The 14487-nt window shown below is 42.6% G+C and overlaps 1 long non-coding RNA gene across 1 annotated transcript; it reads left to right on the top strand.

Annotated features, from left to right (window-relative positions):
• Nucleotides 1-450: 450 nt before the first annotated feature.
• On the top strand, nt 451-12225 carry LOC129380063 (uncharacterized). The gene is made up of 3 exons (XR_011895516.1): nt 451-538; nt 6580-6756; nt 11970-12225. It is a non-coding gene; the product is annotated as an uncharacterized lncRNA (long non-coding RNA).
• The last annotated feature ends 2262 nt before the right edge of the window (nt 12226-14487 follow it).

Genomic DNA, 14487 nt, shown 5'->3' with positions numbered 1-14487 from the left:
TATGACAGCTACTAAATAACTTATCTATCATATTGTTAGCAAAATAGATTAATTTACCGGTCAAAAGCGCATAATACCGTATCGAACGTTAAATTATGCAAAAAGTTAAGTGCATATGCTATATCTCCCTTTTGCATGGGTTATTACCTTGCAAAGTGGTTCCGCCAAATTAGATATTCGCATTTGAAACATACTATGGAGGCGAAGTGCAACTAAGGCCAAGCGCTTTATCCAAGGTAGGGGAGACCAATGCCTTATAGCTTTGACAAGTCTAAACACTTGTAGCGAAATAAAAAATATTCAGATGACAACACTTATATCTTTCTTCGTGTTTAAGGCTGTGTGCACTTTAAATGTCATGTAAAGATAAATAGACCGTATTGTGAACTGTGAAATGCAATACAGCTCCTAGGCAACCACTTCGAGAAAGCACGGCAACAGCAGAATCATCCCTGCTCGAATCACAAAAGATTTGCGATGAGGCATTTACACTTTGCTTTCCTGGCCTTCTTCGTCGTAAACACAATTCTCGTGGAAGGTAAGCGCACCGATATAATACAGCTACAAACCTTTTTACATGATATACGTGCAAATAGATGCCATCTTCCGCCTTCACAACGCTGTTCTTTATATCTACAGTGTATTTCACACAAAACACGCGGCTAATAATTTGTACCCGTGCCTAAGTTAATGATTGTACGATTAAGCACAGTGGTTTTGGTAAGGCTAATGCGGAAGGTGCAACTGCTTAAGACATCATGCGAACCGAAGACATATGCCACTGTTACCGTGAAAGCGTAAAGAAATAACAGGATCTTAGATTGCAGCGCGAAGGGACATGGACACAAACTAAATTCAGTCTTCTTAGAAATGTTAAAGAAAGAAATTGCCGCAGATACAACATATCTTCTTAGAATGTGGATGTAGCAAAGCTTAAATACATAAAGAGTTTTGAAATGAGTGTAAATGTAAGGTCGTAGCGAAGGCCCTCGCCCAACCATATCATCAACATTACATGCTGTTCATGCGCAGCCTTGTTTGCATTGTTTGAGCGCGCGTTGGCGTTGGCACGATAGAAGTGTACGTGCGATTGTGACCTAATGCATGATCATCAGCTGCGGTGATCGCTATACTAACAAATGTTTTTTTATTTATAGAGTTTAACGTACTAAAACCACTTTTAGATTATGAGGCACGCCGTAGTGGAGGACTCCAGAAATTTCGGCCACCTGCGGTTCTATAACGAGCACATAAATCAAAGTACACGGATGTTTTCGCATTTCGCCCCCATCGAAATGCGGCTGCCGTGGCCGGTATTGAATCCGGCGACTTCGTGCTTAACAGCGCAACACCAAAGCCACTAAGCAAAGACGGGCAGCTTGGCAAGTGTACCGAACTACAATTACACCATCGGGCATGTAATACATTTTTCTTAGTATGAGGTATTTGCAGGATAGCAGCAGCACGCAGCAGCATGCCGCAAGGCTTCGCTTTAAAGAGAACCGTACACGGTTAAAGAAATTCAATAAAAGAGAAATGAAAACATGCGCATCCCACATACTGGCAATAACTGTGGTCCAAGCTTTGTATGCTGGTTGCTTTGATTGAAAATAATTAGCAACGATGTTGACGACGAATGGTTAATTTCTTCATCGTTTAGTGGAATACGAGAGCCGTGAGTTCATGTTAAACGTTAGCTTACCCGCACCACTGCTGTTTGTCTGTATAGTACAGAGAACAGGCAGTGAGACGTGTTTGTTTGAGGTGTTGTTGTACGCCACATTTCATAACCTACGAGAAAGCTAGCATTGTCATCCCCACGTAGGGGATGTCACAACGTGCCAGAAGTGTTAAATTGAAGTATGCAAATAAAAATGAAAAGGCACGCTCCATTTCAGAGGTCTGCCTAATCAATAAAGGTGGTGACAAGTGCCTCAGCCAGGCGTCACTCGCGCTACACAAGTAGGAAACACGTTTTCTGAGATTTATCCACCTAGTAAAATATCTCACTGTCTTGTGGTAACGCTCCTCCGTCTTGTTTCGCTTTTGGTTGAGCGAATCAATGGTGCGCGCGTGTACGTATACCGGAGTCCTTCTATTTATATGGTTCTCTTTAATCAATAACTTTGGGTCATGAGCCAGCGCTCGTGTTACGTCTCTCTTTTGTGTCCACGTTTGATTTGTTCGTGCTGTAAATAATAATTAGCTGTGCAGCAATACAAATAAATTGTCGGTTATAGTTCTAGCATGGCAGAACCGCAATAGATGGAGTAAATATTGGATAGTTACGTTCAGACTTCCTTGCAGACAATATGAGCAGATTCGGGAAATACTAATCTTCCGTCGATAAAATGAAAACATTATTGTGCAAGTGGCGCTCCGTGTGAGGAAATGAACCAAGACGGGTATTTTGTCTTCTTTTCTAACTTGTCTTTCGAACTTTACCGCTTGTTGCATTTAGGATCTTTCATCGAGATAACAGTTTCTAGGAAAGTGTTTCATGTCAGCCAATCGTAGCAGCTAGTCATGCGACCATGCTCCCCATGGGAATTTTTTCTGCAATGACACTGGTGAAATAATTGTCGCCCTACGATGTTGACGTAACTGTCATCCGATAAAGAAAAGGAATTGCGGCAGCACTCATTTCACGATAACTGTCGATGGTAATGCGACTGGCGTTGCAGCGAAGTAGCAATGCACGATATTTCCAAAGTCAAGTTTAGTTAACATCTACGCAGCTCATTCTGAGACTTCCGTTGTTTCGGCTACATGTGACATACTACCCTATCGTCCAACTTTACCATGGCATTCACTTGCCAAGGTCGCCTATGGCGACGAGTGCGTGACGACAACAGCATCACTACGACTGTAATGAGAAGCCTGAATGGTGCCGATGGCGTGACGAGAATCGGATGACAAAGGTTGATTGACAACGGTGTCATGACAACGACGGTATCAGAACGGATGCACAATAGTGTCGGTCTGACAATGACATGATGACGACGAGTGGATTACGACGGCGAAAACAAGGTAATTAAACAATAATGACGAAGGATGGATGCAGAAAAAACGACGAAGGCGGTACAGTGATGTAGACAAGAAAAAAAGGGTGATGACGACTTTGTCATGGCAATAGCAACGACGACCACATCACCAGAGTAGGATGACCAGGTTAGAAAGATTTCGATGGAGCGTCCATGACGGCATCATGACGACGGTAGACAAGGAAACCAGGACGACGACTGTTTGGCGACAATGGTAGGACAACAGCATGAGGACAGTGGCATGACTACGAGCGTAAGATGACAATACCATGTCGACGACTGCATTACGAAGCCTTTATGGCGACGCTGGCGTCGCACCGACCACATGAAGAAAGTCAGATGACCAACCTGAGCTCACGCTATGGAACGGCCATGACGGCATCACGACGGCAGTGTGACAACAAGTACATAACCACTGTATGATGACGATAGCGTAATGATGACGACATGGCGAGATTACGATGACAAAGCTGTGATGACGATGATACAATGATTAGGACCAGCATCACAACCATAAGCACTTACCTTGTGGTACAAACTGTAAGACAACTTCGACTACTGTGTCTGTGTAGAAGCCGTCTCGACGATGTCATGTCGAGTCGGATAATGAAGATCTAATGACGACAATTCATAGACAGCGATAGCACCACGACCAAGAGCACATACCCAGTGGCTCAAGCTGTTGAGAACTTGTGCCAATCGGTCGGCGTAGGAGGCTAGGGAGATAGACACGCTCAAAACAACTGAAGTAGGCAAACAATGGTAATCGCATTAAAAATAATGCGGGACTCTATAGCCATCCCGGCCTAGTGACTGGACTGTTTAAGAAAACGCTCATTGTTCATTTGCAGCAACATACAGGGTAAAGACATTTTATAAAAATTGCAAGAAATTATACAAGACGCTCTAACAGTGATTAGCTTTAAGATTATTCGGAATAAAGTCCTCATTAGGCCCCAGGTAAGTTCGAGTAATCGTTTTCGCTAAACATTCCACAAGCAGGCAGATTTACTCTCATCTGTACCCTTAGAGTATGTTATGACGCCTATTGGGCGTTTTGTATTTGGATAAGTGGTTTTTGGTAGCGAGAATGTGTGGCTCCCCAGGATTGAATAGAATAGACTAGGTGTGTGTGAACGAAATCCCTACTGAGTGAGCCCAAAATATACACAGAAAAGAATTCACGTGCCCTTTATTGCACTTACTGTTAATGTGCGCGCCCAATTCAACTTAGATAAAAAATTGACTGCAATAATGCGCTAAACTGGGCTACTTGGTACATGTCTGAACAAAACCAGAAACAGCAGTGAACAACGGGACGTGATTGCTACTGACGAAGCGCTTTGTCAGTCTTAACCACGTCCCGTTGTTCAGCGCTGTTACTGGTTTTCTTCAGACAAAAGTGACGCCGAGATACTTCAAAGCCGTTAGTTTATCTCAATAGGTACTATCCAGACTTACTCAGAAATTCTTGTGTTTTTCTGTTTCGTTCTTAGAATAAAGGTTCGCGCACTTTCTTTTGTTTGAACATAGAAAAAAAATTATTATTCAGCCTGTAATTCCTCGTAGGGGCTACATGTTCTTTAAATTCTTGACCGCCGTGTTAGCTTATTGGCTACGGCTTTATATTTACGAGGTCGACGTCACGGGTTCATTTCGCGGCGTTACATAAGACACATGCAGCAAACATAGGATTGTTCAACAGATTGTATTGCTTCAACTTAAAAATGAGTAGACATCGAAAAGTCGAAAAGAAAATTAAATATTGTTGTGCACGACTTACCGCAGCGTTGATTGAAAAGTATATGCCGTTTGTGTTTTACGAAAACCTACTCACTTGTTAAAATCGGGGATATGTACAATAAATACAGACAATGAGCCGAAAAGCAAAGGAAGCCTGACTATGGGTAATCTAGCAGATGGCTAGATAACTGTGGGTGCATGACATCTCCTGCTTGCCAATTAAGTACCGCGACCAGCATAGAACTACTCCAGGCTGCAAGCTGACTGCTTCCTCTTGTTGTGGGAAAGCTTCTTATAGACGTCGAGAAGCTGAAAGATGTTCTCAATGCGAAAGTTCTCTTCTAAATTATGTTGTGAATAGGGAAAGGTTCTCAGAAGGATAAGCCGGTAGTCTAAGCCTAGAGAGATTGAAGGCTCAAAACTACCATTTAGAGTGTTCACCTGATATAAGAGAAGGAAAAACTAACTCCGTAGAGCCTGCAGAACTTTCACTAGGCACCAGCAGACCAGCCGAAGCCTTCCTACCAGGGCTTTTTAGCACACAAGCAATGTATTTAACCGCTCGTAGGGGTTAGGTGAGGTATTTGGTTCGACAACGTATAATTTTCAACACATAGATTTCTCCACCTAATTTTTCAAGTAATAGTAGTCGTCGTCCAAGCAAATTTTATAGTCATAGATTATAGTACCCTAAAGGTATAAACTTAGCCTTTTAGCAAGAAGCAATGCGGAGAGCTGTACCAGTCAGTGTATGCCTAATTAGAAAACGACAGACCAAAGCTGGACTTGCACTTCGGATTTCCTTATGCAATAAGGGACATTCCGGAAGGCAGGTGTCTTCTTGTAGTAGTAGGCTGGAACATCATTATACCTGTCCTTCTATGACTACCTTTACAGACATGTATTACAGAACAGCGAATTACATTCTTTTGATTGCGTCATACTGGCGCAAGTCCGTTTCATTCTCCGCTAAGACGTACCAGATATTTCTACGCATCGGATATTATGCTTCGTGGTGCACATCAAGTTGTTATTATGTGGCATTCCATTATTTTCCACCTAACAATGTAGCATCCAATCGCTCCCACTGCACTAGGAAATATCAGTGTAAGCAACACTTTCTCTCAGAACAACGAAAAACGTTTAATCAGAGCGTTTAGGTGTTCCGCCTTGTCCCTATTTTTCTCAATATATTCACGGGACTTCCCTATGGCAAAAACACCTCTGAGGACTGTCTTCGCAATATCGAAATATACGTAAATACGTTCGTAGCTGTAATATGCGAAATTGTAGCAATGATTTAGCGCATCAATGTTTGAATAATTTATTTCTGATATCAGAAAGAAAACCTTTCAATATATATGGACGCTAGTATTCCGTGTATTGTAGTTGCCTAAGGAAACTTTCCCCAGTTTGTACCACAGCACTGAAGCAGTGCCGACAGCTACTTGAAAGCGTCTTAATAAGGCTCATGATAAACTGTTGTTTGTTCGCACAATAACGTTACTTTCACTGACTTGCTTTAAAAATACTCATTGCACCAAAAAAGTGACACTTGGCATGAAGGGATGAAGGGAGTTCAGGACAACATTCAATTGGGCTAGATGGTGCATACTTGAATTAGAAAGGAAGAGCACCAACGAAGACGATCACAAGTGGGGCTTGTGATCGGCGCTTGTCCTGTGTCGTTCTCCCCACTTGTGACCGTCTTCGTTGGCGCTGTTCCTTTCTAATTCAAGGATGAAGGGAGTGTACAGTAAAAATGCAACTGGCTGCTCGCGTCCTCTTCTAGGAAAAGGCCAAGGAGGATGTTCGATGAAGCCAAAACTAGGGAATTGTACAAGAACTCCTTGGTGGCGTTTTGATCAAGAACAGAAAAGCTGTCTGTTAGTAAAGGAAGGCTGTCCCAGAAAATTCAATAACTATCCAACATGCCAGGAATGTCTGAATAGATGCGGCAACACCACAAGTAAGTGAATTCGATTGTCTTGGAAACCGTCAAGTCTCTTCTCGCATTTACGCAAACTGTCGCATTAGGTCACACAAAGGAAATGTTGAAATAGATTGACTAAAAAAATATAATCCGTTTCTCCTACCCTTCTAAACTGCTCCTTCAAGTGAAACATTGCAAGAGAGCTTATACAGGGTGTCCCAGTTAATTTTAGCGAGAGTTTAAAAATATGTCGATGCACTATAAGACGACGCGACTAAATGCACGTTGCTAACTATTGTATGGAGTAAGTTACACGGTTTTTTCTATTCTGCTTGATTGCTAAGTAATTCAAGATTAATTAACCAACTCCTGAAGCAACAAATTTAAGCAAGAAATTCCAATTAGGTAGTTACAGAACGGTTTGCAAAACGTCCCATTAAGCAGTTTGTAACTTTCTATCGATTAGGTATTAGTGTTCTTACGATCACTGAAGATGTCCGCGAAATAAAAAAACATGCCACGTGACATGCCCGCTTGTGTAACCTCATTGCAGTGCTCCCAAGCGTTCCGCGCACAAACGAACATTGCATGAAGCACGGTGTGTTGCCGCTTATAAGGCGACAGGTCAGAGACGCAGGCCTTGACATTGCGGTTTACGCCAGCGATGTGCTTTCCACACGGTGGATAATGAAAACGATAAGCAGATGCAGTGGCAGAACACCCGGCTAAGTGATATGTATTCCTTTGTACGCAGAACGTTTGGGAGCGCTGCAATCACGGCATGCAAGTGGGCATGTCACGTGCCATTCTTTTTTTTTGTAATTCGTGGGCATCTGCAGCACGCGGAACAACACTAATACTTAGTAGATAGAAAGCTGGAACTTCTTTAATTGGACGTTTTGCAAACCGCTCTACGACTTGCTAACCGGAATTTTTTAACTAAATTTGTTGCTTCCGAAGTTGGTTAACTATAATCTCAACTAATTATGCAGTTAAGCACAATACAAAAAATAGTGGCACTTACTCCCTACAATAGTCATGCATTTCGTCGCGTCGTCTTGGAGTGCATCGGCATATTTTTATATTATGGCTAAATTTTGCTGCGACACCCTGTATGTCAAAACATATTCATACCATTGTTTATTATGTCACCAAAATGCAATGGGAAGCTCGCCGATGACACTTTAATCGGACCATTTAATAGGGGCCAAATATGGCTCTTTATTTTTTTTTTGGCATCTAACTCAAGGGCCTTTACCGCAACGCAATGTTAATGCACGTCTATATAAAAGAGAACATTCAAAGTAGTCACAAGTCCAATTGCGCTATCTCCTCACATCCGTGCTTTCTTTTGGCATTTTCCGCGCTTGAATTATGTATAGTGAAGAGTCGCTTACACGCTACCGTTGCATCAAATATTTAATTTTATGTATACTTGTATGGTGACGCAGAGGCAAAGCTGAGCAACTCTATCTGCGAAATACGGGCACTCATTTGGATATCTTCAAAAACTTCATTGCGTTCGCACGGAATAAACGTTGTAGGCGGTAATATTAACGTCCTCCCACAAGACGCCCTCGCGGTGTTTAAGCGCCCGTGTGTCTAATTTGGTAGCAACCAGTGTTGCGGAGCGGGAACTGAGGACTTGTAATTATTTGTCAGTTTTAAGCAACCGGAATGGAAAGGAAATGAAATGAGAGCGTCGGTCGGGCAGCTGGAACGGCTGCCGGAGATTCCACAATGCAGTAAGGGTGGAATATGCACATAGTCCTGAAGCGTCAAATGTTGATTTAAGCGGAGCTTCCAGACCGGTAGGCTGCCCAATTACAATAAATTTGAGGTGCTTAATTTATTGTGAATCTCAATTTTTTACTTAATAGTGGCTCTTTCACTATCCAGTTATAGGTAGCTACATCTGTGGCGGTAATTATAAACGGAATACTATTGTGTGCTTCTGAACATTCCAAAACATTTTGCTTTGAAAGGCATAGGTGCATTTAAAGCCACCCACATTGAGCTTTGTAGCATGATTCGATTTAGGTAGATCATGCTTGAGCTACAATATAAGGGTAGAAACCAAAACGATGTTCCAAATGGTTGCAGCCTGCCCAACTATGCGGATTTGTAAGATGGATCATAATTTTTTCATACACTGCGAAATATGTTTAGAAGGCATGTAATGCCTTCTAAAGTTCTTGAGTTTTACTTAAGGCATGTAAACAGGCGACAAGAGTGCTGTAATGTAAAAATGGTCCCCATAATTATGCCAGTAAATGCGAAACTAAAGGAATATGTGCTTGCTTTAGCCCAGCAATATATTCAAGTTAGACATCAATCATCATCTTAGACACAAAATGGACAGAATAATGTACCAGTATACATGACATTTGAAAGAGTGTAAGAATATTGTGTACTTTGATTTACGCGAATAAAGGGTTTAAGAAAAATTACATATCTTTGGAAATGGTGTGCTTCAGTTAAAAACAAGAATCGCTGTTATTGCCGCATGCAATGTGCCCCTGAGCTAAATCAAAGCCAGCTTCAGCGATCACAAGCTTGAAAATGAGGCTGGCATTTGCAAAATATTTGCAATATAACGTCTCTAATGGGTATCACTTTTTGCTGTAGGCAAAAAAGACTTCAACGTGAAACTGAAATAAAGCTGCGCAAGCATGAGAAAGCAAAATCTTGCCAATGAAAACCTCAATCATTACAAGTCATTTTTATTATGATTTAGACGCCTTAAGAATGATTCCGGGGATTGCTCGTTCTGTCTTTCTGACTTCTTCAATGCAATGAAAAGGAATAGGGGAAAAGATCTTCGGAATAGTCTACCGGATCACAAGATGTCTCCACAAATTGACTTATTTCGCAGATATTTTGATCAGAAGAACTGATAGACCGAACTGACAGTATAATCCTTGTGTTTTCCAATCTAGGCAGCTAAGGAATATTTGTGAACATTAGTTACTAAGCAAGACAATAAAAGATTCAGGTAGAATTAGAACAGATCACACAGAAGGCAGTTCATCACATCGTATATCCCTTAGGTAGATAGAGTTCCTAAACTATGGGAACTGTACTGACCAGGCATGAGCTATACCAGGAGCCGGCGTGTGCTCAGACATTCAAGCGCCCACGCAATAGGTATTTTCAAAGTAAATGCTAGAGATTTCACTGAACACGGGCCGAACACATAAAGACGAACACATACATCCACATCTGGAAGCTTATTAGTCACGCTAGAGCATAAAATACATAAAACCCGCGGAAAAACTTATATAGCATCATTTTGGGTAACGCTTACTGCATGCGATCCACTACGTGTACCAAGACAGGTACAGTCCTCGTTTAAACCAAACGACGCTTACTCACGCAACTGGAATTCCCCGCAGCAAGTCAGGCGTGCATGCCTTGTAGTTTACATACAGCCGCGCCAGCGTTGCGGAGGCGCCAAGAAGATAGTGAGTTTGTAAGGTATCGACGAGTTACCTACGTCATATGTGACGCTAGTACAGTAAAGCGCTGAATACATGTAGTTTTCTGTGAACTGAAACGTTATGATACGTGATATACGACACTATGTCAGGTCTGATGACTTTACATGTTGATATGTGGCCCTGTAAAAAGATGACGCCAATGATATACGGACAACATGGGACACATCTCTACGAGTTCCATAGGAGGCCACGAGAATAGGGCTCTTTTTGTCAGAGAAATTGGCTCTACAGTTATCTGAAAAAAAGAATACTAAAATCAGCACTGAGAAATCATTAGATGTCATTTTCCTTTTTTTCTTGCGCTCGGTTACTAGTAGCATATTCCATGGTTCCACTGCATTATCTACTGCCAATAGCGCATAGACGCGATGGCAACATATTTTAGAAGTATGTTTTGCCCGGCTCCTTTAATAGTGAATGTTTATGTAATGTTCTATCGGAACCCTTGAGTTATGAATGAATGATTATTAGGAGCCCGGCAGCGTGTTATTTTGCTAGTTTTCTTCAGGGACTTGGTGCCAGAGTCGGAGCAAAACTGAAGCAATTCCGGTTGGCGATGATTACTGAAATGAGTACTGATTACTGATTACTCTCTTGGGAAAATGCTGAAGAACTCACTTTGCCAGAACCGAAGCGAAATTCAAGTTTTATTTTTATTGCGACAACTGTTATATGTTTACTACTGGCGCATTTTAGTCGCAGGCGTCGACGTCACGGTGACATTCCGTATAAAGTACCACGACAATAAAATCGCCCCCACGCGCCGTGTGCTCTGTGTGCAAGTGAAATCGCGCGAGAGTGAGCCGGCCATCGCGGCTCTATCTCGCCCACGTAACGGACGAAAGTGGTGAAGAGCGCCACCTTCCGTCATGCGGAATGATTTGGTGGGGAGGCTGAAAGTGGGGGGCGCGTTCTACTCTTGGCGGCCCGGGTAGCCATGTGCACCCTGCCAGGCTGCTGTATCTTGAAAGCCATCTGCGATGGGTACAGAGGCCGCGCTGCGCTGAGTTCTCGCGATTTAGTTCGCGTTGATGCGAGCAGCTGCACGAAGGTGAATTCGCTCGCTGCTGCTCCCGTGTTTCCTCAGCGCAGCGTTCTGACAGCGAAATTCAGCGCTAATCGAGTGAGACGTGTTCATGTTTGGTAGTGCGCGCGTTACGCCATGCTTGTTAATTTAGTTAGTATGCGGGCGATAAAACTACTATCTTTACTTCGTATAGCTAGCTATCCACTAATACGCTAGCGCCATCGATGCTCCGACCTGGGGGAAAAACTGCGACTTTTTTTAGTGGGAATGGGTCAATGTCTGGCCAGTCAAATCACTGAAACTACCCCAATGAAATTGTCTGTCCCCCCTGTCACATTTATGAAATAATTTTAAAAGTTGCACTCGGCCACCATCCAACGTCAGCCCCTCGGAATGAAGGCGTGAGACCGGGTTAGTTGGTAATCCATGATGTACAAAGTGCTAGACCAGACAAAGCATGGAAAGGCACGACAGAGACCGCCGGCCTTTGCTGGCTGTCGCGCTGTGCAGATCTAGAGGAACGGGCCGAGTTGGCTTCGGAATGTCAGGTTTAATACAACCCCTTCTTCTTAGAGTTGCTTTTAAATTTCTAAATAATTACTGACCCAGACAGGTAATCCTTTCGAAAGATGTAGCCTCCACATCAACCAAGGTTTAGCATTTTTTTTCGCGTGTTTATTGCTTTGACCATACATTCGTTTGCTTTTGCTTGTACTGTGCAGAAGGTACCAAGATCAAGCAGACGTGCCCCGTGGAGTCGAAGAGCGGAATTCAACAGAAGAAAACCAGTGGATGATCGCTTCTCCCTTTCGTCTTAGGTGTGTTTCTTCCGCGCCCGAAACATAGTTATACACTGGGAAACAACATGAGTTTTGCTGTTCACGCAGGATAACCGACGCCATCCCACGTTGATAATTTTCCCACTTCCTTTCTTCTTACTTACTTACCACATACTTTTCTGCAATTGAATAAACAGTAATTGTAGAAACTATTTTTACTCCTGTGGATGCATTGCTACCGTAAATAATTCCGTAAATTACACTGCAAATGCGCGCCCAAAAATTTCAGAGATGTGGACACTCACGCCAAGACGCAGAAAAGAAGTGGAGATATATAAAACTTTAACAGAAAAAGGTGAACTCTTCCTGTGTGAACGTGTGTTTTGTATGTTTGTGTACCCTGAATTCAAATGAATGAAACCCTTTCATAACACATCATGCAACCGGTGGAAACGAGCTCGGAAACATATGTGAAATCATTGCAGCTAGACACAGACGTTTCAGCCCGAAAGCTATATAGCAGGCAACTGCAGGAACACCAATTGAATGACTTTTTACACATTTATGCCGCATACAAGAGTGCAAGTACCAGTACACTTTTGAAAAGCGTAAAGATATATTTCAAGAAGCATAGAAGTCCGCCAAATAAAAAAAAAAAAGGTGAACACTTAGCTAAATATAATGAGATCATGTGATCCTAAAATTAAAAAAAAATGAAGAACAAGCTAAACGTTTTATATTTAACTATAATACTGGTGCGGCCTTGATGTACGAATGGAATAGCAGAACATTTATCGAGGTACACATGCACAGTTCATTCTCTAGAAATTGAATGAAAAGCAGACTGATAAAGTTGTTACGAACGCTGAGGTGCCTGAAGGGGATTAATTTTGAAAGAGCAATAGTATGCAGACTCCAGTTGTAACTAAGCGACTTTTTCGGTCGGTTCCTTGTGTCTCCTATTCTTTGGGTTCAGAACACTTCTCTAGTCTTATTAGCGCTGAGACGCCGCCCAAATCCAGTCATGCATGGTGGTATTTTCTGGCCCTGCCTGTGGTGGTAAGTGAGCGATATATATGACATCATGTAAGAGACTGGTAAAACACCCTCGTTCCGTAGATTGAGTGCAAGTTACATATCCGCTGGTGGTCAGAATTAATCCAGTGGCCCCTCTACAGGATGCCTCGCAATGGGATTGTGGTTTTGGCAAGTTAAAATTCGCGAATATATTTAATTTTTATTGATTGGTTTACGCCTAAAGACGCTGTACACTGTGACAGGCGATCAGGCGTTGCAATTGCCTGGGCCAGGCTGAACCCGCATTTTGCTACAGGCCGCTGGACGGCATGCATAAAGCCGTGCGTCCTGATATTCGCCATCGCATGCATGATTTCTCCCTCGCAACTATTACGTCACTTTCCATACATCGCGAGGGGACAAGCGAGCCCGATGGCTTATACACTGCATGCGCATCGCACATACGCTTCTCAATCCGGACGACCAAGGTGGCGAGTATGACGGCAAAAACTGTAACATATAGTGAAACTGTAACAGTTATTGACCTTATACGCCAAGGCGGAAATTACTCAAAAACAATGCGGCAAGTTAATACTAGTTGATTAAAAAGCAAAGCATTTCGCGACTGCTAAACTGCACGCTTGTTGAACCACAGAGAACTGACTTTAGCTTTAGCCAGTGGGAACTGTTCTGAAGAAGCTTATAGACAAGTGATCACAATATATTCAAGTTTCTCAATATAGTATAACAAATGTCACAGCAGGCACTCATTCTCATAGTAAACATGTGGCGTCTGAAGCCATTCCTACACCGCAACAACAACATGTCCATGAAGACGCGCTCTATGTTTTTTTTATTGTTCACACTGTTATCGTTAATAACAACGCAACCAATGCAACTTTTAACGGGCAAGGTAAAGAAATACAGGACGCGGGTATTATACGAAACACTACGTGACCAATCTTCAATGAAGCCTAAATGTTTAAAGGAGATATAATGAAGAAGTGCAACACGTTCCTGGAAGATGGACAGTTCAATCGGAGTCGATCAAGGCCACTATTTCCTTGTATCACTTGCTGTGGTCAAACAAAGGCTTTGAGACTTTATGCGATTTTTGTTACACAGGGTGTAGAAATTCTTAGTTATCATGTCTAGCACTTAGACGTTGCGCACGCGGTACCGTATTCGGGGGCCTTCTCCTGCAAACAGCTTACATCTTGCTAGCTGTGCCAGCAAAAGTTCCTGTAAGTTGCTGCTAAATCAGTTCTAACATTTGTTTGTAGGATTACTTTAAGTCAGCCATCGCACTATCATCGTCGTCGTCACTGTCGTACAGCGAGTATTGTGGCTGTGATGTTAGCATTGCGCCAACGTAGTCAATCTATTTTCACCGCCATTGCGTTCATGGAATCACCACGTGATGTTGAGTTGCCGTTGTCTTGCA

The sequence above is a fragment of the Dermacentor andersoni genome, chromosome 7 (assembly GCF_023375885.2).
Source record: "Dermacentor andersoni chromosome 7, qqDerAnde1_hic_scaffold, whole genome shotgun sequence".
Taxonomy (NCBI): Eukaryota; Metazoa; Arthropoda; class Arachnida; order Ixodida; family Ixodidae; genus Dermacentor; species Dermacentor andersoni.
The sequence above is the reverse complement of the archived record's forward strand: the minus strand, read 5'-3'. Positions and strand labels throughout refer to the sequence as shown.